Raw genomic sequence first — 26382 nt, forward strand, 5'->3', positions numbered from 1 at the left:
ACATGTGGCCCTCTAGGTCCTCAAGTGCAGCCATATGACTGAGTCCAAACTTCACAGAACAGATCCCCTTAATAAAAGGATTTGTTCTGTAAAACTTGGACTCAGTCAAAAGGCTGCATCCAAGGACCTAGAAGACCACATGTGATCTTGAGGCTGCAGGTTTCCCACCCCTGATTTAAGGCTTCCAGTAGTATATTAGGTCATTGGGCAAAGAGTTCACCCTTAGAATGCTAACAATCAAATTTACATACACACATATGTATGTGTACCCATACATAGATATGTACACATATGTATGTTTAAAAACGTGGAGTTCTGAGTACCCTATTTCCCCCAATTTTGAAACACCATCAGTATGGCCAAAACAGAAAGACCCATAAAGACCTGAGGAACATGATATCTTTTTTTTTTTTTAATTCATGGGTTACCAACATCAATAATTCTCTACCTTATGTCTAGTCTCTTGGTATTGAGTTCCTCTGTGTTTTATTATTCTGATTCAATTAATTCAATTTAATTTTTAAAAAAAATTATTGAGCATATAAGTGTTAGGCAGATACCATCTATCCCCGAGATAAATACTTAAACTTTTTTCAGCTTGATAGAACCTACAAAAGCTTGGGCTCTGTTGTTATAGTTGTTGAGTACCCAAAGTAACCTTCCCACCATGATGAGTCATTAGACAGGTATGTTGTGGAGGTTGTAAATATTATTTGCAGGACTATGATTCTGTTGGTTTAGGGAACTTACAGGGAGAAGATTTTCTCTCCCAGCACAGAATGGCACATACTCAACAGCCTATAGTCTTAAGGGCTATTGTGACACTGAAAATAAAAGTGACTTGCCCATGGTCGCAGAGTTAGTATGTTTCAGAGGTTCAATATGAACCCAGATCCTCACTGCTATGAGGCTGACTCTTTATATAGTCTGCTCATTATTATTATTTTTTCTTCTTTACATATTTTTATTTCATTAAATATTTTCCAATTACATTAAACTTTTTTTTAACATTCATTTAAAAACAAGTTTGAGTTCCCCTGTTTTTTAAAGGAATATTAAAAATTGTCTTTACATATAATTGGAAACATAAAATACTATTTAAAAAAAGAAAACTGAACATAGACTTTGAAGAATAATCTCTTTGAAACTTAATGAGATTAATAAATAGGACTCTTGAATGGGGAGGAAAAATGAGTAATAAATACAAGACAAAATTCTTGAAATTTATTGCTATCTTGATATCATTTGATGTTTATTAATTAATATAAATAACAATGTTGAAAATTTTTTAAAAATTGAAAAAATTTTGATTTCTGAATCCACTTCTTACCTCGTGCGCCTCCCCCACCCCTTGAGAAGGTAAGGAATGTGATATTGATTATACATGTGAAGTCATGCAAAATGTCATTTCCATATTAGCCATGTTGTGAAAAAAAACATAGAAAATAATAAAAAAAAAAGAATGCTTCAATCTGCATTTAGAATCTATCATTTTTCTTTCTGAAGATGGGTAGCATTTTTTATTATGGATCTTTTGGAATTGTCTTGGATCATTGTCCCGATCAGAATAGTTGAGTCTATTGAGCTTAGAGAAGAGGGGTTGGGATTGAATTGGCCATACCAAGAACATGGCACCTACCTGATTCAGGAAGATTTCATACTGCATCAGGTCAACTCTCCATGATGTCCAGAATTATGCAGATACCACAAAACCTCAGCTTTTTGAGATATTCAGGCCAGTGGTCCAGGCTGTAAATTAATTCTTCCAGAAATTGTCATTATCATTTAATTCCTCTTATTTTCGTGTTCACAGGAGCTCCAATAGAAATGGTCCTGAGGCAAATTGCTTTATTGATACCAGTCATTTGTTTAAAGTTTGGTGAATTTTTGCATGGGTAGATACAATGATGGATTTTTTTTAATATGTGAACTTATCTTCTGAAAGTTCAATGAAAGCATCTTTGGGGAAACTTTAGTAACAGATTGTAGGATGATAGGAATGATATGTATTTTCTTTTATTTCCATGTGGTTTTGATTTCATCCTCTAGATCCCCATATATTGAGAGCTTTTTATTCTAGAAAGCTTAAACATTGATAGTATTTGATATGACAACATGTATTAAAATCATTGTTTCTAATTTTTTATGTATTGTTATGTATGAGTGATCATATGTGATAGATTGTTATTATACTACAGTATGAGTCCAATTCTTATATTCTCCCTGATATTTTGAGGTTTACATGCTTAGTACTAGGATTTGTTAGGTGTTAATTTTTGAAGAAAAATGAGGCCCCGGTACATATATATTCTGGGCCCTGGTATATTCTGAAGTTCTGATATAATTCTGGATACTTGATCATGTCTTTCCAGGTATTCAGTAGGTGCTAAATTTTTGCAACCTGTAATGTTAAATAAGGCAATTTCTACTATTTCCTTATCAACTCTGTATAGATGAACAAGCCCAGGCACCTTAAGAATGAGTTTCCATCTCTCATCTGGACTGTTACGGCAGCCTTCTAATTGGACTCCCTGCTTTAAATGTCTCTCCATCCAGTCCATCCTCCATATTTTTGACAATGTGATCTTCCTAAAAGGCAGCCCCTAACCATGTCACTCCCTCACTTAATAAATTTCAGTGACTCCCATTATCTCTAGGACCTTGTACAAATGCCTCTGCTTGATGTTTAAAGCTTTTCACAAGCTGGATCTTCCCTGTATTTTCCAGACTTTTAATATATCATTCCCCTTCTCACATTCTATGATTCAACCATATCATCTTATTTGCTGTTCCTCGCTATAACCCTCTATCTCACAAATCTGTGACTTTGTAATGACTATTCCTTATGCCTGAAGTACTATTACTCCTCCATGCTGTCTTTCAGATCTCTGCCTTCCTTCAAGACTCACCTCCTCCAGGAGGCCTTTCCTGGTCCTTACCACAGCTAGTGCTTTCTTCTCTAAGGCCATCCATCATCTTCTCCTCTCTGTTTGTATTTTAGGTACTGATTTATATATCTTATTCTTTTCATTAGAATATAAGCATCTTGAAGGCAGAAAGTATTTTTATTTTTTCTGTGTCTTCCTAGCACCTAGTATATTGTAATTGCTTAAATGCTTTTCGATCGATTGGTAGCAATGATCTGATCCTGTATCGTTATCAAGAACTCTTGATTCTGCAAATTAACGTACTTGATCTAGTCATTTGTTTAATGCTTCCTTGTTGACTTATTGTTGGTTGAGTTAACATGGATGTCATCCACAGTGGTCCTTGTGGTTCCGTTCTTAGGTCTTATCCATTTTCTGGGTTTCATTGAATGGCAAATCAATATTAGTTGCATTTGATAAGTCCACTGGCATATCTAAACACTTTACTACTGCTCGAGGAAGTGCTCTCTGTTCAGGAAATAGTTCTATAAGTATAATCCTTTTTGTCATGTAGTCTGAGAACATCTTTCAGGCCTTTCCATTATCATTATTACCAAACTAATTTTGATTATAATTTTTGCTTGTGTGCCAATGCTTATGACAGATTTTTGGAAAAATAAAAAAATAAAGAGTCAAGGACATAAAAAATATTAATTACTTAGAGTCTGTTAATGAAAGAAACATTCATTGTGGTACAGTAGGAAAAGTACTGACTCTCTGGACTCAGCCAACCTGTGTTCAAATCCCAGTTCTGACACTTGCTGCTACTGTGACCTTGGCCAAGTCCCTGGACCTCAGTTTCCTCATTTCTAAAATGAGAGGATTGGGCTAGTCGATCTCTGAGGTTCCTCCAGGTCTATATCCATGATCTACAAACCTTACTCAAGTACCAAATTCCAGAAGAAAAGAAAATATGATGATAGCTATCTCTAGTGTAGGTTTACTGCCAGTAACACTAATATATAGCGTGTGTCATACTGTTCAACGTCAAAACAATTCCTTGGTGCTGCCAAACTTTAAAAAAAAAAGACATCTATAAATACAACATGGAGAATTCAAAATGAAACTTCTCCTATTATTAAACTGAAAATGTGATTACATGGAAAATTTAAAGCAAAACCCTCCTATTATTGGACTGAAAATGTGATTACCTGAAACAGACCTCCAACATAATGGCTTATGTAAGTAAATGACAAAAAGAGAATTGTTGAGAAGTGTCTTATAAGGCAAATAATCATATTCAATATTGTCCCCATTTATAAAGCACTTAATATTAGCAAGCAATTCTATCCTTTCCATTAACTTGATAATAATCTCAGAATAAAGTTAATTTGAAAATGGATGATTTTAAAAAATGCTATCCATTTTGTTACTTGGTATGACTTCTGTTTTTATCACTGTATCCCCTAGATTGTGAGGTCCTTCAGGTGAGGGACAGTTTCATTTTTGTTTTGTTTTATTTTGTTTTTTCATTCTGATCACCTAGCATAGAGCCTGGCATGTAGATTTTAAATAGATGTTTGTTGAATCTAATTAATAGGTAATTAAACATCATTAAAAAAATCTTTGACTGTAAGATTTTTACAACCAAAGTTTCATTTAATATGAAAGTTATGCCACTGTGAAATTTGAGAACTGGTATTCTAGGCCAAGGGCAAAGTGGAAATGTGTTTCATTTTTGCATGTCTGTGTGACATTCTATATGAAAATGGCTCAGATGGGAAAACATGGCACCCGTAGTCAACGCTTAATAATTGCCTTTCCATTCCATTTCAATTAAAATACTTCTGAGTATAAATTGGAATGCTTGAAGTAATTAAGACCAAGAAATCACCCTTCTCAAAATGTGATCTTTCAGTTTCGAAGGACTGAATTAGGCTTTAGAGGGTTGACTAAGTGCTTATGTGTAGGAAAAGAATGTATCATTCGTGGCTGGTATGGGAAAATGTTCAAAAACTCAGGAAATTTTATAGGATAGATACAAAGATCTAATATTCTTCTTGTTATTACTATTTTGATTCTGATTCTTATTATTCTGTGGTAAAAAGTCAATGTTTCTAGGATTGTGGTGCAATTGGTATTGACTGTTCAAGAAAGATACAAGATTGTTCTTTACCTCCAACCAATAAAAGGTCAAAAGAGACATAAATGAATAAAAAAAATCTATTCTTCCCTTTGTCTCTCTCTTTCTGTATCATAAAGAAACCTAGAATTTATTAATGTGTTTCTGTATGTGTGCATGTGCTTGTGTGTTCTTTTCAAATGCCTCTCCATGGTATAGAAGTGACCTTGGGTTCTGCAAGGGTATGCCAATGGAGAAAAAGCCCTGGCTGATGCTTCTGAACTGGAAAGACTTCATTTGGGGTTCTGTGATGAAGGGCATATATCTGTGGCCAAGAACCATCCTAGCTAAGTTTTTAGAGGGTCATCACCAAATTGGCCTCAAGGTGATGTATTTTACCATCATCACAATTGTCAAAGGCCATCCACTAAATTATTTTTAAAATGCATTTATTGTCTGAAGACTCCCCATCTCCCATCTCGCCTAGGTTGGAATGCAGAAACTCCCCATAGCCCATCCCACTATTGATCAGTATGAGAGCTTTAATTCACTTCATTTCCAACTTCAGGCCAGTTCACTCCCCTCCCCACCTTAGGCCACCTGGCAATAGACACCTTGCTTGTGAGGCCTATCCATATTGATGCCAATCTCAGTGCAGATACCCTTTCAACTTGGCCCACTGTAGCTCAGAAGCCCTGAGTTCAAGTGAACCTCCAGTCACAGCCTCTCCAGGGAGCAGAGATTGTAGATGGATGCTATCACCTCTGGCTGTCCACTGAATTATAGAGTGCCTTCAGTTTGTAGAACTGGAAGGAGGGAATAAATGAAAAAGAATTTATTCAGTGCCAAGCATTGTGTTAAACACTGGTGATACAAATAGAGAAATGAGACAGTGTTTGTCCTCTCAGTGAAATTACAAATCCTTGAAATGTTGAACAGTGTGCTTATACGTATAACCGTACATAACCATATGTGCTTTTATATATATATACATATATATGTATATAATGTGTATATGTGTATATATATATATATGTATGTACATATATATTCACATGTTGAAGCCATGTGGTATAGTATTAAGAGTATCACACTTTTCAGTCAGGAGAAATCTGGGTTTTAATATTGCCGTGCTATTTAGTCATGGGCAAGTCCCTTAATTTCTCTGAACCTCAGTTTCTTCATCTGTAAAATGAGAGTAACACCTGAAGTAATTTCTAAGTTGTTAATGCACCTTGAAACTAGTTATATTAATACATACACACACACACACACACACACACATACACACACACACACAAATGGTGTGTAGTGCTCTGAAACTAGCAAAGGATGAAATTTTATGTAATAATATACTATATTAGTATTAAGTAAATTCAATAGTCAGAAAAGTGAAAACCCATAAATATTCTTGCACATGTATGCATATCATGTGAAACACCTAATTTTAATTTTCAATCCAAATATTTCAAAGTGTGTTTAAAATAAAATAAAGAAATATCCAACTTTTTTATTTGACATTTTTTGAGCTAAATAGGTGAACATTTTGTAATTTTATAAGTTCTCAACACAGAAAAAAAGTTATTAAATTTGAAAAGGTCAAGGCTTCTGACATAAGTATTAACAACCCGCATGCAATTACTATACTGATTTGTTCCATAGGTCTGCAAAAATGCTTCCCTGAGCTATTACATTGGCACCTCCAGAGCAGTACCAAGATTTCTGTTGGTGACCTTTTGTAACTAAGATACAATTCTTTGGGGATTCTAGGTACTACAGACGTGTGCTTTGAAGTCTTTGTGATCAAAAAAGAACATCTTTAGAGTGGTTAAATATCTCCCCTATTACCTAGTAGGATTATAGTATCATAGAGCTAGAAGTAGAAGGATCCTCAGAGGCCATTGAATTCAACCTCATGTTACAGATGTGGAAACTGAGGCCAAGGCTGTTGAAGTGACTTATCTAAGGATTATTCGTTTACTGCATCTACTTCTAGAAGTTAAATTATGACAAAGCCCCTGCCTGTGAAACTAACCTTTCTAATATTGGCAAGACTTGAAAATAGCACGGTGTTTACTTATACTTTTCTCCTGATTGTGGCTGTTTTAGACTGAAAAATTAGTAGCTTGTCAGGCTCTTAACGGAAGGAGAATGGCAACCTAGGCAGAGAAATAGTGGCAGCAAATTTCTTTACTACATGTCATTTGGCTATTGCTTTGAGGTTGCTGTTTACTTTTCAGAAGAAAGGGTGTGTGTGTGTGTGTGTGTGTGTGTGTGTGTGTGTGTGTGTGTGTGTGACAGAAAGGGAAGTGGGAGAGGGAGGGAAGGGGAGAGACAGACAGACACATGGAGGGAGGAGGGAGGACAGGAGGAGAAGGAAGGAGAAGGGAGGAGGGGTGGAGAAGGAGGGAAGGAAAGTAGGGAGGGGAGATGAGACTGAGGAGCCAAGAAGGAGGGTCATGTTTGCTGTAAACGGGCCAATTGTTGGGTGTAGGTTCTCTGTGTACTTTGGACTTTTAAGATATCCCAGAAGGACTGAAAGTTCAGATCTGCGCTTTTGAAATCTCTTTGCTGCACTGTCTCCTCTGAGGGGAGGCTAGAACTGGGAATTAACTTGCAAATATTGCTTTGAAATAATTACTGTTCAGTCATGGTGAAAACAACCTGTTTTGTGAGGTGAGACTGCTCTTTCTGCCTCTAATTTTACTGTTCCCTCTAATAGCAATGAACTAGTTCTTAACATAAATTGAAAAAAAAATCTAAGTGAAAGAAAGTCAGGAGCTCAAGAAAGCCTGCAGAGAGAGGATGTAACTTTAATGAAAAATGGCGCTCATGTTTATCTTTCCAGTCTCGGCACAACTGAGACACTGGAACTTCTTTGTTATAGCACTCGTTACAAACCATTCAAATGTTGAGAACAGAGAAAAAACAAATTTGTGAAAAACTTGTAAGTTTCAGGACAAATAGACTCTGAACTTCTCGGCAAAAAATGACGAGGTCTATTTTAAATATAATTTTATATAAATAAAGTTTATAAATATAAATTTATAGACATATATTTTATATATAATATAATATAATATATATTCTAGACATATACAGTTATATATATTATATAAATATCATATATTATCTATTCTAGACATATACATTTTATATATTCATATTGTATTACATATAAAAATAGTAATATAAATATAATATTATAATAGTAATATTGGTACAATATAAATATATTACATATATAAAATATATTATATATTCTAGACATATGTATTTATATATTCTATATTCTAGACATGTATTTTATATATTCTTATTATATTACACATATAAAATATATGTCTAGAATATATAATACAGATTGTATTATCTATATAATATAATCTATATTATATATTCTAGATGTATATATTTTTATTAAAATGTCAGCTCCTTCAGGGCAGGGACCGTTTCCCCCTTTGTCTTTGTTCAGCCTCTACTACATAGTAGGTACTTAATAAAAATGCTTGTTTAGTTGAATCAAATTTATTGCATTTGCATGAGAGAATGTTTTGCTATTTATTTGTAAGACCATGAGAAAATAGTCAGTTGTGATCAAAAAAGAGACAGGAGGATGGACTGGAGTGGGGAGAGACTTGAGAAAGGTTGGAGAAGAATTTAGAAACTGGGAGAATTGTTTTGCTTTGAGAGCTCAGGGAAAGTGTAGTCTGGATCATAGATCCAGACCTATGACCCTTTAATTTTAAAAGTGGTTAAAAAGAAGTCAAGGGATGTCAACTGACTTGCCCAAGTTTATGCAGGTATTAAACATTACAAGAGCCAGGTCCTTTGATTCAAGAACCAGTGCTCTTTTCACTCTGGGCATCCTGATTCATGAGGCCAGAAGTAAAGCCCAGGATGAAGAAATCATACCAAGCTCGTGTTTATCCTTATCTGATTTACATTTGGCACATTCGAAAGGATTTGCAGTTTGCCTACCCTCATGGCTCCTGCTGTACGAACTTATTGATTTGAAGAGGGTACCCAGTGTATGAAAAAAATAATTCTTGTCTTGAGAATCAGAGGACTTGGCTTCAGTTCTGTTTTGGAGAGTTTTTAATGATATCACTTTAGTTAAATCCATTGAACATTTTGGAGCCTCAGTTTCCTTATCCATTAAAGGATGATCTCTGAGATCCTGCCTGCTTTTGATCAATGGTCTTCTGATTTATTTCACACACAAATACACGTTTGTGTCTGTGTCGGAGTATTTGTAGTGATTTTTTGGAGTATTTAGTGGTGATCTGAAATCAGAGACACAAGATGAGCTAATGAAATGTAAGTTACTAATTCCAAATGCTATTTTTTAGTTTTTCATTGTAAATGGATAAATTGTAATGATAACCAGGTATAGTGGGAAGAATGCTGCATTTAGAATAAGACTAGCATTTAGATCCCAATTCCATGACTTTTTATCTATGATACTTAGCTTCATGACCACAGGTAAATTGCTTCAACTTTATGGGCTTTCGTTTCTTTATAAAGTGAGGGGCCTAAATGAAATGGCCCTTGGGTTTTCTTTCAATTACACACTGACTATCTTTGGTGTCCCCAAAGCTCTGCCTTGCCCCCCTTCTCTCTTTATACTATCTTGTTGGTAATCTCATCAGCTCTTATAGATTCATTTTTCATCTCTGTGCTTGTGATTTCTAGATCTTTGTCCTGGGCTTTCAGCTGTGCTCCAGGCTTGCATCACCTACTGTCTTCTGGACATATAAAACTGGATGATCCAAAAGCATTTCAAACTTAACGTGTCCAAAAGAGAACTTAACCGTCTTTACCCCTGCAAAACCCTTCCCTTTTCCCAACTTTTTCTAACTTTTCCTATCACTATTAAAGTTACTACCATTTTCCTAGTCAATCGGGTTTACAACCTTGGTGTTACTCCCGACTTCCCACTCACCCTCACCCCCATACATGCAATATGTTGTTAAATCTTAGCTTCTATCTTTATATATGCTCTCCTCTACATTCCCTTCTCTCCACTCATGCAACTATTACCCTATATCAGACACTCATTACCTCTCTCTCCTGGACTATTGCAATAACTTTCTGGACTTCTTACTGATTTTCCTTCCTTAAGTCCTTCCCCACCCCAATCCATCCTCTGCTAAGCTTGACAAACTGATTTTTCTAAAAGCATAAGTCTGACTGCTACCTCTCTACTTAATTAAATAATATAATAAAATCAAACTAAAATTAAATAATTAAATAATAAATAAATAAATAGACCCCTGGGGGGTCACTATTTTTCCATGTTAAAATACAAAGTCCTCTTTTTGGCATTTAAAGCCCCTCTACAACCTGACTTCTACATTTCTGTTCTTCTTATAATATACACCCCTACACATCCTCCATGATCCCCCTGCACTCACCTATTTACTTGTTCATAACACTCCATTTCTTAACCTTTCCCTGGCTATCCCCCATGCCTGGAATACTGGTTTTCCTCTTCACTTCCTCCTTACTTTGGCCTCTTAGCTTCCCTTGCTTCCTTCACGACAAAACTTAGGTTTCACCTAATGTAGGGAATCTTTCCTGGTTTCCCTCCCTGACCCAGTACCTTCTCTGAGATTCTACCCCCTCTATTCTTTATATATCTTGCATGTACATAGTTATTTACATGTTGTCTTTTTTTTTTCTCTAGAAATTTATAATCCAATGGGGAGGTGAGAGTCCAAACAATCAAAATGCAAAGGAAAGTTAATTCATTGTGAAAAAGAGACAAAGAAATGTTTATGTACATCTTATGGTGTTTAATTTTTTCCCCCCAAAAGTGACTCCAATATGATTTATATTTTTTTTATCACAACTATACAATCCATGTTTGGACCATATTTGTGATTTTACACATTTACATTTTTCGGACACTCATCTTTAATTTGTGGAAAATGTGATCTCTTGTTATAAAATCTTAGAACATAACCATCTCTTATGCTACTTTATCTTTTTTAAAAATATTGATCTCTTTGCCTAAACTTCCCCCTGTATCTCTTCCTCTGTCCTTTCCAGAGAGCCATTCTTTATTACCAAAAAAAAAAAGATTAAAGAAAGAAAAGAGGAGGAAGAGAAAAAAGCCAGTAAAACCAATGAGTACATTGAAAATATCTGAAAATATGTGCAATGTTACACACACATGGACCCTTCAACTCTGCAAAGAAGTTGAGTCAAGGTGTTTTCTCATATATCTTCTGTTGTACCACATTATGAATCTTTTAATAAGAAATCCATGCTGTTATGTATTGTGTTTTGTAACATGTATATCTGTCTTTCTAAGAATGAACTCGGTAATGGTTGACAATAGCTTTGATTAATTCATCTGAAAACTGTATCTTTTAATCATTTATCAATTGGGGATGGCTCTTATTTTTATAAATTTGACACAGCTGTCTACATTACATGTTGTCTTTTCCACTGGAATGTGAGTTCCTTCAGGGCAGGCACTATATTTTCACCTTTCTTTGTATACAGAATACTTATCTCAGGGCCTGGCATATAAAGGTGTTTAATAAATGCTTGTTGGCAGAATGATTCTATGATCTTTTCCAGCTCTATGGTCCTATGGGAGTTCTACTCTACTTCATATGCAGACCTATTCGATCTCCTTCTTCTCCCTCCAGAACAAAACTCCATGTGGCTGGGGGTAGGTAAGAATTCAGAAAGAATGTGAAAGAAGCCCGCACTCATTCCCCTAACGTACAGCCACCTTTTTTTCTGCCTGGTAGGCCTGTCTCCCTTTACCTACCATCTCTGATGGGGCTGAGCAGTGGGGCAGGTTTCTCATATCTAAAATCATTGTTTCTTTGCCTGTGGGGCAGAGGGGAAGGGAAGGGTCTTGAAGGATACCTTCAGTCTTTGTAGACAGCCTGACACAGCTGCATACAGAGAAGAGGTGTGCATAGATAGAGGATAGTGTGTCTGATGAAAAATAATTAGTTTTTGTTCAACAGTGCAGCCAATTCATTACAAAGACTTTAAACCCAAGGCTTCGGTTTCTTATTGCTCTTAAAAATGTGCTTTGAGGGGAAAAAGAGAAAAGTGGTTTTAGTTCTCAAAAATCTAATAAAGATTAAATTATGCCTCTTTGAGCCAATGTTGCTCACGTAGAGCTGCCTGCGTTTGATTTATTATAACATATAAAATGCACACATTCAAGCAGCTGAACTTGTCTGAGGAAACCAAAGTTCTTGGCTCTGTCAGTTTGCTCTCGTGGTTAACCCTCTGTGGATCTGCGGTGCAGAGAACATCATTTGCAAGCAAAAGCTGCTACTTAGGGCTTGATTGGCCCCTTCCTATGGAGGCAAGCCTCTCTGTCCTTTACTGTTCCCTGGAGTTCCTGTATCTGGCTCAAATCTTCCAACCACTGGCCTCTTCTGTCATTAGCCTAGGAGTTTTTCTTTTGTTGTTGCAGCAAAATGACTGGCAGCTGAGAGAACTATCCCTTAGGCCAGCATGTCCTCTGTGACAAGGCATCCCTTTGGGATCCTCCTGGGGATAAGCATCACTCACGTATTATATCACTTCCTGACGGTTATCTTCATAAGGGAAGATACTCAGGGAATGTCAGCTGCTGTACTTTCCTTCTCCCCAGCTTGAGGGAAAGAGAAATAAGAGGGGGTGGGAGGGACAGGAGCAGAGAACACTTCAAATAATAGTGCACTTGATAAGTATTTGTTGAATGAATGATCACCTTCACCACATGGAAAATCTTAAAACTGCCCCCTCTTTGTTATTTTCAAATGAGCGGTAGTTTTTCCAAACACGTGCCATGTTTCACAGAAAGAATTTGGTAAAAAAAATTTGATTATGCTCTTTGACTGGCCAGGATGAGATTTCCTGGGAGTAAACAGAAACAAAAGTTATCATCTACATTCATTTTTATCTTCCTTTACACACAAATTAGAAGCAGTAAATGCTAAATCACATTTCGAAAGTAGGCCTATTTCAAGCTGTATCAAACTCTGAGCCTTCCTCTGTGTCAATGACATTATTAAAGGCTTCCCTTAGGCTAATGTCCACAACAAAAACATCGACTAATTAATTAGGGTTATGTTTGCCCTTCTGTTATCAACTAAAATATTTAAATAGAAATTTTCTTTTTTTTTATTACACTTTGTCACTGCTTCAATAAAAAATAATATTAAAACATCTGGCTTGTAAGTATTATAATTTGATAGTTTTACATAGAAAGGGCCTGTCCTTTGCCAATACTTTCACAGACTTAAGTACTACTTTACTGGGCAAGTTGGAAATGAAGAGTGGGGTAGTAGGATGGAAAGTATAGATGTAAAGCTGGGTTCTAAAAGTCTATGTCAGGTATGGAACATAGGAAAGTGATGGTTTCATGGGACCTGAGTTCAAATTCTGACTGTGCTATCTACTCTCTGTGAAACTATTATACTGATGGATTTCTGAAAATGGACAAGTCTTCAACTCTCTGGGCTAAGGTTTTCTCCTCTGTCAAATGACAGGGATTGGACAAATGGTGACTAACATCACTTCCTATTCTATTATCTCTCATCCTGTAATCCAGTTGAAAGCAAGCTCCAGCAGGGCTTACGAAACCAGAGAGGTTGAAAGTTTCACCTACTATTTGTCCTTAGAGGACCAGCCCCTCTAAGATTAGAGAGGCCCATTGCCAAAAGGGCTGACCATTAGACAATGAGTTGTTTGGAGGCTTTTGGGCCATGAAAGCTCATGAAGCATTCATTTAGAGACATTGTGATCTTCATGACAATTGAGGCATGAATCCTTAAAGTTTTAAAGCTGGGGCTCCGAAGAAGGGTTGCTATCTTACCAATGAATGTAGCATATGATGGCTTTATAATATGTGAAACATCTGTAAAATATAAAACTTTCCCTCACCCTTTTCCAATTGAAAACAATCTCTATATAAACTTCTGCATTGCCATGTTCATTAAGCCTTCCTTTTTTGCCTCTCTGTACTCTCTTTCAATGACTTTGTCAGTTTCTCTGGGTTTAATTATCATCTCCATGAATATCATATATATATGATATATATATATATGTGTGTGTGTGTGTGTGTGTGTGTGTGTATATATATACACACACATATATATATAGATATATATGCACACACATACACAGAGATAAATAACACGTACCATATATATATATATATATATGTATGTATGTATGTATGTATGTATGTATGTATGTATGTATATATCCAGCCCCAGTTTCCCTCCTAAACTCTAGTCCTACATCAACAATTACACATTAAATATTTCAAACTGGGTTTCACAGAACAAACTCAAACCCGTCATGTCCAAAACAGAAATTATTTTATTTTCCCCCAAACTGAACCCACCTGGAATCTTCCCCATTTTTATTGATGTTATCCACTGTTCTTCTGATCCCCTGTGGGTTTCATAACCTTGGCATTATTGTGGATTCCTCATTATGGATACTCTGACCTTACCTATCTAATCTCTTGACAGATCTTGGTGTTTTGACCTCCACAACATCTTTAGCTTTTGACTGCTTCTTTCACAGAGCTCCTACTTTAATTCAAGCCTTCACCTCCAGCCTGGACTATTGCCGTGACCTCCTAATTCACTCCATACTCCAATCTCTCTTCTACATAGATGCCAAAATAGTTTTAAGTACACGTCTGACTGCATCACTATTCTATTCAATAAACTGTAGTGACTTCCTACTGTCTCCATGATAAAATATAATCTCCTCCGGTTTTTAAAGCTCTTTACAACCTGGCTCCAAACTATTTTTCTAGTTTAACGAGAAATTACTTTTTTTTCTCCATCATACATTACTCCCTTTCTTTCGTTTTTGTTTTTACTAGACCTGTGATTTCACTGGTGTCAGAAACTCTTGTGGAGGAAAATACCTCTGAGAACTTAGGTTGGCACATATGGCAACTCCTATAGTCCTAGAATTACCTAGAAGCATTGAGACTTGCCCATAGTCACATAGCCAGTATGTGTCAAAGGCGGGACATAAACCCTCTCTTCATAATTTTGAGGCTGGCTCTCTATCAAAAACACAAGGCTATCTCTCCACTCAAAGTATAGGCATATCAAATACCAAGTTCTGACCATGGGTGAGGAGCAATAAAAAGTATGTTGGGGGGATCAGGAGTGGCCTCTTATAGCATGTGATACTTGAGCCAAATCTCAAAGAGAGTTAGGGTTTCTAAGAGGCAGAGGTGGAAAGGCAGAGAATTCTTGTCATAGAGCACAGCATATATAAAGGTGTGGAGATGGGAGATGGAATTTCATGTGTGAGAAAGAACAAGTAGCCTAGTATGACTGGAATGCTGAGAGTGCAACAGGGAGTAATAAGGTTTTAATAGCCAAAAGGAGGAGTTCATATTTTACCCTGGAGACAAGAAGAATCATTTTAAGTTTCCTAAGCAGTAGAGTGACATGATCACACCTGTGCTTTAGGAATATTGATTTGGTATCTGTAGAAAGGATGGATTAGGGGAGGGGCAGAGAGATGGAATAAAAGGCAGTTATGACATACTTGAGTTCTCTTTTTTATGTTATTTGTGTACTTGTCCTAGGTCTTCTTGATTATAAACTTCATGAGGGAGAAGCTCCATTTATTATAATTGTTATATGTTTCCCAGACCTAGATTCAAGAACTCCTTTTGATATGTGTTAACTGTATGACCTTGGACAAACCACTTAACATCTAAGTGACTCGGAAAACTCTCTAAGAGTATAAGTGGTAGCAAAGGTGCCAATATGCTTTGGTAGAGAATTTTCTTCATCTTAGAATTTCTCATATCAGTGAAACCATGGGTCCAGTTCTTTTCCTTACCCCTATTCTGTCTTTTCCAGCACCCCAGAAAGAGCCACATAATAGAGATCTAATAATTGGGGCTTGAACGAATGAGTGATAGAAACAAAGAGAGACCTCTAATTAATTAGCTTCCTCTGTACAAATCAGCCCAGGTTCTCTCAATACATTCTATTATCAAATGTTGCTGCTTCTCCTTTAATTTTATGTCCTCTTTCTTCTCCCAAAAACATATTCTGGTCTATGTTTTAGCTCTGCCTCAAGAAGAGAAGAGGCGAACATATGGTTCATTTGATCATCATCATCATCATCATCATCATCATCATCATCATCATCATCACCACCACCATTTTTACCAGCATTTACGTAGAGCTTTAGAGCTTGCAAAGTGATTTATATGTTAACTCTACTGATTATTAGTCATCTGGATTTGACCAGCAGTCTTTAATGACATAGCCAATACACTGTTCTTTAAGCACATCCAAGACGGAGCTTGTCACAGGCCCTAAGAGCATAAAGTGTGAGTGGCCAGAGTTTCCAGTTTAAAGCTCACTACCCTTCTGCCTCAAGGGGAAGTCCTCATTGATCCTCCTAGTGATTAATACTCCTCAAATGATCTTGCACTTAGTTATATGTCTGTATGCCATATTTTCTAGTAGAATCTAAAACAGGGGTGAGCAGTTCTTAGCTTCAAGGTCACATGTAGCCCTCTAGGTCCTCAAGTGAGGCCTTTTGACTGAATCCAAACTTCATAGAATAAATCCCTTTAAGGATTTGTCCTGTAAAACTTGGACTTAATCAAAAGGCCACACCCAAGGACCTAGAAGGCCACATGTGACTTGAGGCTTCTGGTTCCCCACCCCTAATCTAAACCTTTGAAGACATAAATCATTTTTCATCCATATTCCTAGTATGAAGGGTCCACAAAGTAGACTTCATTCACTCAACAAGTTTGTTGAATAACTCCATATATTGCCTTTGATTTTTAGTTTTCTCTTTGGGGGAAAAAGTTCCTTTCTACTCTGTGTGTATGTCTATATACATATGTATGTATGTGTACATACACATATATAAGCATTATATATATTATATATTTATACACACATAAAAGAAGTAGCTTGGGAGTCAGCCAATATGGGTTCAAACTCTACCTCTGATTATGATAAGATCAGCAATAGTTTTCTCTTTGAAAACATGTCTCCTTGTTTCACTTTAGAAGACTTCTGATTATGAAAATAAGCCCTCATTAAAGGTAAAAGTCAGTGTCATTGGTCGGTGCTGAGCTGTCTACTGTCCTGTTTGCCCTTAAGGCTGGTGATGCTGTAATACAGATCTTGATGTTTTGAACCAGAGCATTCATTAGTGGTGCATACATTTTCCCTTCCCTGATTTCCCTTGTCTGGTTAAGGAACTTTTAACAAGGTTGGCACTTAATCTCATGCTCACATCAGACTGCAGAAAGGTGTGTAACATTCTCTAATGGTTGGAATTAACATGAGAGGAAAGAATGGAAGTGGAATTATAAAATGGTTTTTTAGGGGTTTTGTGCATGAAGGATCTCCTAGTTGTTCAATCCCCTCCTATCTTCCTATCCCCCATTCCTTTCCATCCACCTGATTGCTTCTCTGGATTTTCTTCATACTAATTCAGAATCCTTCTCTTGGTCATCTTTTTAGGGCCACCAAAAGATATTAGAGAAGTCCATGGTGTTTGAGAACGGTCCACTGACATTTACAAAAGGGCACAGGCTTTCTCTCTTCTTCCCAAGGGCACCCAAGTCAATAGCACATCCTTTTCTCCCAATCTCCTCGAAACCTCAGCCATCTCTCGCCTGTATTCAGTAAGAAAATATCTTTGTATTTGCTTTGTGACCCTAAGTTAGAATGTAGCATTTCATTGGAAACCTGAATGTATAAGGCTGTTCCTTCTGCTCCAGCCTGGCTCAGAGAGAACTGGGCTTTAGCTGCATGTAATGAGAATTTGATGTGACTGGAAATTGAACAGAAGCATCTTTTTATTGAAGGTGCTGAAGCCTTATAACCATCATCCAGTGGCAGAAGTTATTGTTTTGCACATTACTTTTTCAGCTGTAAATCCTCCCGAAGCTACATGAGAAAGTCCCCATCCTTGTTAGAGCAACAGCAACAGAAAAACTCCAGAACTTTTCCTTTACATTCACACAAAGCAAAATAATTTAGACTGAAGAGCTTTCTCAGATTCCTTCTATATTAAAGGCCTTCTTTTTCTTTCTCTAGGTCAAAATGGCCTTCTCAGGAAATAGAACCTTTCCTCTTTTCCCATTATGAGAATCTTGGTAGCAAAGAATTCAGTTCTTTCAGGAATAAACATTGAAAACTGGAAACTCCACACTAAACTTCTGCAGAAGATATTCTTAAACTTGGCTTCATGCTCTCTGGCCATGCAAATAAAAAGTATAGTTTATCTCTCTCTCTCTTTGCAAGTGGGTGCATATGGATTTTTTAAAAATCTCCTTGAGGTATCTTGCATTTGCTTTTGTATAGAAATGCTTCTCCCTGTGAATTGTGAGGTCCTTGAAGTGAGAGACTGTTTGCCTTTGTATTCTGAGCACTCAACATAATGTTTAGATTATTAAAAAAAAAACAACCAACAAACTTGTTGAATAAATTAGGGCTGAACTGGTTGGTATAAATACATTCATTTTCTAGCTTGACCCATGCATTTATTTTGCCAATTTAAATACATTGTAGAACCCTTCTGTTTCAGTTTTACCATCTGAAATGATGAGCAGATAAGTAAATATATAGAGCATTTATTAAGTGCTTACTGTGTACTAGGCACTGCCCTGTGTCCTGAGAATGTAGACTTAAGTCAAAAGGTGCTGACAGACTAATGGGGGAGACAAGACATAAAAGGGAGCTAGAAAAGGAAAGAAGGGTGTCCTTATGTGATCACTGTTCCTTGTAGGAAAGCAGAGAAGTCCTGAGAGCGTGGAGGAGAGCTGGGGATAAAGAAAGCATGGCCTGAGGTAGTGGGGTCCTCACAAAATGGTGTTCTGGGAAAGGCACCCTTCAATATCAGAAGAGAGGGCCTCAGGACAGAGATGCCTCCAAGGTGAAAAGGGGGCTGATAGGGAGATGTGGAAGTCAGGAGAGCCAGGAAGGAAGCTCTGAGCATGGCCTGGACACCTCACTAATCCCAAGAGAAGGCTGTAGGGACCCAGGAAATGAATGAATATGAATGAATGTGTACACGCATGAAGGAAAGGCATTTATTAAGGGCTTACTGTGCTCTGGGCCTTGTGCTACATGTTGGGAGGGTGCAAATACAAAGACTAAAACAATTCTTATTCCCAAGGAGCTTCCATTATATTACATTCTTTTTTGGTTTTTTTGGGTGAGATGATCAAGGTTAATTGACTTGCCCAGGATCACACAGCTAGTAAGTGTCAAGTGTCTGAAGCCAGATTTGAACTCAGGTCCTCTTGACTCCAAGGCCGGAGCTTTATCCACTACACCATCTAGCTACCCCAGGAGCTTCCCTTTTAGTTGGTTAAGACCATACATATAGGAATGTCATGACCAGGGTATTTTGGTGTGAGATTCATTCAATCATTCAGCAAGCATCTATGAAGTGCCTTCAATGTGCCAGTTACCAAACTCAGTGCTGGGAATATAAAGAAAAATGTATTGCCCTCAAAGAGCTTACATTCTTTATGGGGAGACAATGCACACAAGTGTAAATCTCTATAAAAATAGGGATGAAGCTTACGATGAAAGGCTCACAGATAAAGAACTAGAAGGTGCCTCAGAGTTCAGGGAGTCCAAGCTCTTCATTTTACAGATGAAACAGAGGCACACAGAGTTGAAGTGATGTGTCCAAAGTCAAAGAGGTAGATAATCAGTGGTAGGTCTCATAGCTGAACCAGAGTCCCCTGACGTGAAATCTATTCTGCCTCACTTTTTTCAGATGATTGAGCCAATTACTCTGTGTGCAGAGAGAACCCTTCTTTCTCAAATCAAAGCTCTCTTTAAAGACTGATTGATATTGGTAACATATTTGAGATGAGACAGTGGCCACCCTTCCTCAGTTGACAAAACTTTGTCATTAACTGTGACTATCATCACAAATTAGGGGAAAGAGGGATTTATACTCTTTTTTTCTAAAGACAATAGCAGAGAGGAAAATTACTTCACTCTGACAAAAAAATATTTGTTAATGCCATTACTAGGCACAACACATTGGCCTACATGGACCCTGGCATTCTTCAAGTGTATCGTTTTTTACATTCTTATATTTCTATATTTCCTAAGTACCTTAACAATGGAAACTGAAAATGATCCCTCTTCCCTGCTTTTGCCCTCAATGGCAGTCTTGCTTATGAGAAGATAGTTATCTAGAATACATAATTGACAGCATTTCAATAGCTTTCAAATCCTGGAATGGTATGTGTACAATTCCCACTAAGTTAGACACACAATTCTAAAGAACAGGATTGTGCTTTTCCCATCTACTGCTCAACCTTTTAATCACTTCACATCCTTCAATGTGGATAGAACTTCCACTAGGGTAAATGTCAACACATCTATACCTTCTTATCTGGTATGATTGTTTTTGTTTTGCTTTTTAGAGAGGTGATCAGGGTTAAGTGACTTGCCCAGAGTAACACAGTTATAAGTGTTAAGTGTCTAAGGCTGGATCTGAACTCTGGTCTCCTGACTCCAAGGCCAGAACTCTATTCACTGTGCCACCTAGCTGCACCTCTGGTATGATTCTTGTCCATATCTTTCTATAATTGCTCTATAAGTCTTCCCAAGGCACTGGAGACCTTTCTTTGATTCTTAGAAAGTTCTGTGTGACTCATGTGCTATCCATCTGTTACTTCTCACTCTCACTATATGAATGGCCCACCTCCTTTTCCAATCAAATATCTTCGATGATTTTGTTATGCCCTCTTCACCTAAGCTGAGAAAAACTCTGGAGTCTGGATCTTACTTGGTCAGTGCATTTGATCATCTATTGCATTTATTTGTTGTTGTTTTCATTTTTAAGAAAATGTTTTGATTAAAGCCTTGTTCCCTGTAACATAACAAAACTACATAATTGTTAAGTTAGCTCTCTCATGTTGCTTTATGCAAATGCTTTTCCAATTTATAATGCTAATGTGGTCATTATTTCCTGAAGAAAAACAGGTGAAGCCAAACACAGATTGCAGACTCACATCATTTTACACCAAAATGAAAGCTTAGATCTGATCAGCTAGCTGTGAGGCAGATGTCTTTTTGGATTTACAATGACATCTCAACGCAATCAGGATTAAGAAGTGTTTTGAGGGGGGAGCCTCCATTGCTGCATAAACAGCTGACTGCCTCACATGAGTAAGTCTCCAACAGCTGCTGGAAGTTCTGCTGCAGCTCCAAGGCTCTTGCTGTTCTAGGCATGTGCATACATTTGGACCAGGGTGGTAACTGTGGGGGATCTGATTATTGGGGGGGGGCACAGCTCATAAACAACTGCAGACTTTAAGTCTTGAGGAGTTTGGTGATGCAGCTAACAGAACAGCAATTTACGGCATATTTTTGAAAGTAACATGGAAAACCTTTTATTTACATGAATCTTTTTAATTTAGATTGTAGTTTCCATGCAACTATACGGGATATTTGGTCCTCTTGTTCTACTATGACTACTCTAATGTAAGAGTTCTTAGCCTAGGGTCTATGAACTTGTGTATGTTTATACATATACATACACAACATGTATGTATGCATATATGTATATATACAAGACATTGGCAGGTGTGCATATATGCATATACATATACACATGTACATACATATGCATATGTGCGTATACGTGTATATGTTTATGTGTGTGTGTATATATATATATATATATATATAAACATACAGATGTATAAACTATTTCAGTGCAATTGATTTCCTTTGTAATCCCGTGTATTTTATTTTAGGCATTCAGAGCCATTATTCTGAGAAGGGGTCCATAGGCTTCACCAGGTTGCCAAAGGGAATTATGTTAAAGTAAAGGTTAAGAACATATTCTTGAATATTATGTCAAGAGATATGATGAGGGATCAAAAAATACCAATCCTTGCTTATCAGCAGGACAGCTCTTTGTAAATCAGATGGATAAACATTTCTGGTTTCAGTCCTTGGCCAGTCAGAGCTTTGGGTGTGTGTGTGTGTGTGTTTGTGAGAGAGAGAGAGAGAGAGAGAGAGAGAGAGAGAGAGAGAGAGAGAGAGAGAGAGAGAGAGAGAGAATAACTGTACACTACTGCTCATTGCTGAGTCCTCAGAACTTAATTGTAGACAATGCAACAGGATTATGCCTTTCTTTCTCCCAGAAGCATAATTCAAGGTTCCTGGGCAAGCCACTCAAACCCTGTGTGTGTCATGAAAGTTTCTAGGACTTAGCTATTAGGGCAGAAACAGTTATTTACACCTGCATAGTTCCCCACCTTGATAAAAGCACAAACCTTGCATTTAATATATACTTATGTATACCCACATAGAAATTTATATGTGAATATGTACACATAAGCATAAATACACCTTGCCTTCATGGAGCTTCTGGCCTTCATAGTCTACTCAAAAAGCCAGGCACATATATCATTGTAATCTACATTAAAGAATAAACAAAAGAATTAGAGGGGTACAAAACAAATCTTTGTGAGATCAGAGTTACTGATGGGGGCAATAAGGAAAGTCTTCATGCAGTATTTTATGTTGTCATTCAGTTGTTTTTTTCAGTCGTGTCCAACTCTTTGTGACTCCTATTTGGGGGTTTCTTAGCAAACATACTGAAGTGGTTTGCCATTTCCTTTTCCAGTTCATTTGACAGATAAAGAAACTAAGGTAAATAGGGTTAAGTGACTTGCCTAGGAGAGGTGGTCACACAGCTAGTAAGTGTTTGAGGCAAGATTTGAACTCAGAAAGATGGAGTCTTCCTGATGCCATGACCAGCACTTCATCCATTGTGCCACCTGGCTGCAGATTTGATATCTGAGTTGTATTTTAAAGGAAAATTGTAATATTAAGATGAAAAAATAGAAAGAGGGCATCCTAAGCAGAGGCAATATCCCAAGCCCAGAGTGTGTTCTGGGATTGGGGCGTGATCTGAGTTACCTGAAGTGCTTGGGAGTCCTGAGATAGGCTGTAAAGGGACTGGGGGTGGGAGAGAGTAGGGAATTATGGGGGTAGCTTGAGGCAGCAGATTTTAGAAGGCCTTGAATGTTAGGGAAAAGAATTTGAAATTTACTTGATAGGCAGTAGGGAATTGATGAGAATTTTGAGTAGGGAGATAATAATGTACCACAGAGGTATGAAAATAGACTAGTAAAGGAAGTAGGAACCTATTTTGCCTTTCTCTGGAGTTAACTTGGGACTATATGACAGCTGAAATTTTTTAGACATTGAAATTAATTGATACTGATATCCAATAAATTTTATTAAATGTTCATAGAACTTACATTCTACTAGACTCAAGATGCTAAAAGCATACAGATAAGTACTTGTAATACTGTTTGAAAAAGAGAGTTTCAGACCCATAAGCTACAGCAGCATTCTCTTCTGAATTTTTTTCACCTAGAAAGTTTTGGGAAAATCTTATAGAATTATAAAATGCAAAGTTAAAATGGTTCCAGATTACTTTGGCAAAGCAAAGTAAGCCTAAATTTAAATACCATCCCCATCCCCAATTTAATAAGGAGAAAATTTAAGAAATCTTTGGGAAATTGAAGTTATTTCAGAAATAAAATTTAATAATTAGAGATAGGTCTCAGAAGTCACTGGAAAGTATTTATCCAAATAATTAGGCTTCCTGTAAAAATATGAATCTCAAAATGCCCATGATTTCTTATTGAGTAGACTAACTCCAAAGCAGAGAAGTTTACTCATTTTCTTCCCTTATATTAAGGCTAGAACTTTTATTGGTCGAAATCATATTTGAAAGTAGAAAATATAGAATACATGTTCTTGGTCAGTGGGAGGTAAGAGGATTAAGTAAAAATAATTCTTGGCTAACTTAACCAGCACCTGTAAACACAAAGATTGTATTATTTGGGGATTTTTAATAATTCTTTGTTATGAGCTTGTCCATCAAATAGATGTGAGATACTGGACAATCACATAACTTCTCCTAGTTCAAGAATTCACTATCTCTATTGGTGTTCCAGAGGTGACTGTTTCATGTGAGCCTTTACATGCTCTGTCATTTTAAAATCCATAACCTTAGAAGATTATTTACTAGCTTTTGGAGAGGCAGATAGTTGAAAAACAAAAACAGAAACAACAAAAACAACAACAACAATAACAAAAAACTTGAAACATTCCAAAAAGTTTGTGCTGGGCAGGTCTCACCAGACCTACACCCTGAGTCTAAATATCTACGCTACTTATGAACGATGACATGAGAACTTAATATTTACTAACATTTATACAGTGCTTACTATGTGCCAGGTACTGTGCTAAGTGCTTAACAATTACTATTTCATTTGATCTTAATAACAACCCTGGGAGGTAGGTGTTATTATTATCCTCATTTGCTAGACAAGGAAATTGACACTAACAGAAGTTAAGTAACTTGCCCAGGGTCATGCAGCTAGGAAGTGTCTGAGGCTAGATTTAAACTCAGGTCTTGTCTGTTAGTAATTTTTCAGTCTTCCAAAAGAGTCGCAATTTCCTGCATTTTATAGATAAAGAACACTAAGTTTTGGAGAAGTGAAAGAATTTTCCCAGAAAATATAAAAACTTGTGAAAAATATAAAATTTAGCACAAAAAATTTGTACTAAGTTAATATAAATAACTAAAATAAATATAAAATATCATTGTAAATGAAATGAATAGGAACAATAAAATTGAGATGAAGAATAAAGGAAAAAAGAGATCTCATGAAAGATGATTTCTGTTTGGTTTTTTTCCCAGTAAAAGTGAGAAAGGGCAGGACCCCCTACTGAGAGGAAAGAAGTGCTCTGGGTGGATTGAGGAGAGAAAATTTTTGAACAGCTGCTCTTGAAAATAAGATAATCAATTAAAGGAGATTTTTAAAAAACAACAATATAGTATTGCCTTTGAAATAATCACAACACACATTTAGAGGGAAAGAGCATGGCATATTGGAATACACAAAAGATTTGGAGTCAGAGGATCTAAATTTGAATCCCAAATTCTGCTGCTTTTTGCTTCTTGTGACCTCAAGCAAGACCCTTCCCCTCTCTGAAACCCAGTTTCCTATAAATAGGGGGGAAGTGAGGTGGATTTGAGTGCCAGGCCTGGAGTTAGGAAGACCCAAGTTCAAATTTGGCCCTCAGACCCTTACTAGCTAAGTGAACCTTGTCAAGTTATTTAACCTGTTTGCTTCAGTTTCCTCCTCTGTAAAATAGGCATAATAATAGCACCTAACTCCCAGGGTTGTTGTGAGGATCAAATCAGATAACAGTTTTAAAGCACATAGCCTACTGCCTGGCAAACAATAAGCACTACAAAAATGTTAGTTATTGTTGTTATAATTATTATAATACTGATTTAATGATTTAGAGATTCCTGCTCTTCTGTAGTGAATTAAACTTACAGGGCTCGGGATTCACGTAAGGATAAATGTGCTGCCCAAAAAAATAACCCAGAAGTAGATCAGGGAGGCTGGAGGCCTCCATGTAGTTTAAGATGATACTGAAGGTATTTATGGTATGATTAGAGGCCTCTAAGAGCCAATGAAACAGGGCTTTTACTTACTTGAATTAAGCTCTTTGAAGATGTAGGAGGTGTGTAACTACTGAAGATAGGTTACTCATCTTATTGAGGGTGATCCCTCATAAGGCTCAGACATCCTTGGGAAAGTGTGAAAAGCAATGGAGAGTAAACTGGGATCAGAGCCGGGAGCCCTGCCCCTGCTGGCCCAGTCTTTTTTTTCTTTCTCCATGGGTAAATACTGCTCAAGATGTTTCTGCATTGCAGGTGTGGTTGTAGGGCTATTTATTTTGAAATTAACAAAAAGATGAGAGAACTTTCCCTAGAAATTTTGCTTGGGGGCTAACATTTTCTAGATTTTTAGATTTCTTACCCAAAGGATTTATCTTGTTCATCTGGAATGGGGTGCATAACCCTGTTAATGTCAATAAGTTAATAAACTTGTGCTTTTTATCCATATATTTTGGTATTGGTTTCCTTTGCAATCCTATGAGTTTTATTTTATGAATTTAAAAATAATATCCTGAGAAGATGGCCTTAGGCTTCACCAAACTGAAAAAAAGCACTTATGATACAAAAAAAGTTAGTTATTCCTTCTCCTTCTTCTCCTCCTCTTCCTCTTCTTCCTCTTTCTCCTTTTCTTCCTCCTCTTCATATGGCCCTCACAAAAGGACTCCAGGTTTATTATTTTTATTTTATAGAATAAACAAAATCTGAAAAAAAAATTAATGCTATGTTCATCTTGTATGGAATGTACATGTTGGCTTTAATTATAAACTCCTGCAATATCATTTTTATTTTAACTACATTTTAACATATTCTACCTGCCTCTGGGTCTCTAAAGAAGTCACTTAACTTTTTAGTGTCTGTTGCAATTCTCTAAGA

The 26382-nt window shown here is 36.8% G+C and overlaps 1 protein-coding gene and 1 long non-coding RNA gene across 2 annotated transcripts in view; both read left to right on the forward strand.

Moving 5' to 3' along the window:
- INPP4B (inositol polyphosphate-4-phosphatase type II B) overlaps nt 1–26382 on the forward strand; it is a 917092-nt gene that overhangs the window by 295948 nt on the left and 594762 nt on the right.
- Nucleotides 7510–11562, forward strand: LOC144455253 (uncharacterized). Its single transcript, XR_013483972.1, has 2 exons — nt 7510–7665; nt 11044–11562. It is a non-coding gene; the product is annotated as an uncharacterized LOC144455253 (long non-coding RNA).

Source organism: Phascolarctos cinereus, unplaced genomic scaffold, assembly GCF_003287225.1.
Source record: "Phascolarctos cinereus isolate Bilbo 61053 unplaced genomic scaffold, phaCin_HiC Scaffold_9;HRSCAF=440, whole genome shotgun sequence".
In the NCBI taxonomy this organism is placed as follows: Eukaryota; Metazoa; Chordata; class Mammalia; order Diprotodontia; family Phascolarctidae; genus Phascolarctos; species Phascolarctos cinereus.